The following is a 1,325-nucleotide window of genomic DNA, read 5'->3' on the forward strand; positions in this document are numbered from 1 at the left end:
CCTCCTACGGTGCGATACTTTCATCCAGGCGCGTAATTACCTGGCTATCGTGACATCTTTGTAATTCCAGGATCGCAATATAATAAAGGACCGTCCAGCTTACCGATAATAATTTCACGCGTGACATGTCATGCGCGTAAAAAGGATCTATATATATGTATACAGACTTATAATCGGAGAAGGAAGTCGGCCGATTTTGGTTCAGAACTCCCGGTGGCAGTACGGTGGGGTTATGCGACAAATCCTCAATTTGTCAGTAGAAAAGAAGAAAGAGGAAAGGAGCGTGCGAGGGGAAAGGTACGTTAAGGAGATAAAAGGGTACCACGATAATAAGAGATAGCGCTAGGGTGTAGCAAGAGAGGAAGGAAGTATTAAGCAGGTAAGTAAGCGGGTGAGCAAGTACTTTACCGCCCAAGACGGGAAGAAAACGTGAATGCCCAATTAATAACAGGATTAATTTGGATCTCCTAATCTTTACGGGCATTAATTATTTTACGCACGATTGCGCGCGAGGGAGTAATCATAATAGAGAATACCTCGCGTACCATGCACGTGGACCGTTCCTGTGAATACAAATCCCCTTAATTAAGCCATAGCCGGTGCGTTAGAAGTTGGAGGCTGCGCGGAAAAAAAATAATACGCTCAGACTTATATTAAACGTATACTGTAGGTATATACGGGACGGATGACAGTATAGGACTCGTGTATACTAAAAATCAGCGTCAGAGCCAGAAACTGCGTCCAGGTGAAAATTTATATTGGCGCCCACGTGGAGGCCCGGAGTACTGCAAAACGAAGGAAAATTACTCCTAGCTGGGAGATTAAAAGCGTTTAATTGGCACGGCGCCCTCTCGAAGCTCGTGGACGTGCGCGGATTAATCGACGGGATGAAATGGGAAACAAAAACGGGGCGCATCCCTCGATACATCTGGATTTTGCTCTAAGTGTAATTAAATCACGGATGGGGGGGAGGGGGGATCTAGGATGGGAATAGAAAAAAAAAACACGTTCTGGAAGACGAGTAAAAAAAGTAATTGCATCTTCCAACGGATCGTGCATCTTACGTGTAGATTGTTTCGAAGAAACGCAAAAACGTAAATTGACGTTTAATCGGAAATAAAAGTGAGGTGCGTGGAAGTCGATAACAAAGAGACCTTTACGTTTTCAATAAATTTCAACTAATGTGGGTAACTAAAACCAGTCAGCGACGTCCGGGTGCTTTCCGACTGTGCGAACTGGTAGAAAAAAAAAAAGTACGAAAAAGCAACGAATCGTCCCATAAATTCTTATAAATAATCGGTCGTAGTAGTCGAGGAGGATGGTGG

General features: G+C 43.9%; 1 protein-coding gene across 2 annotated transcripts in view; it reads right to left on the minus strand.

Annotated features, from left to right (window-relative positions):
* LOC107270177 (mannosyl-oligosaccharide 1,2-alpha-mannosidase IB) overlaps positions 1-1,325 on the minus strand; it is a 96,587-nt gene that overhangs the window by 52,633 nt on the left and 42,629 nt on the right. The window lies entirely within an intron of this gene.

This window comes from Cephus cinctus, unplaced genomic scaffold (genome assembly GCF_000341935.2).
Source record: "Cephus cinctus unplaced genomic scaffold, Ccin1 Ccin1_scaffold0709, whole genome shotgun sequence".
NCBI classification, from domain to species: domain Eukaryota; kingdom Metazoa; phylum Arthropoda; class Insecta; order Hymenoptera; family Cephidae; genus Cephus; species Cephus cinctus.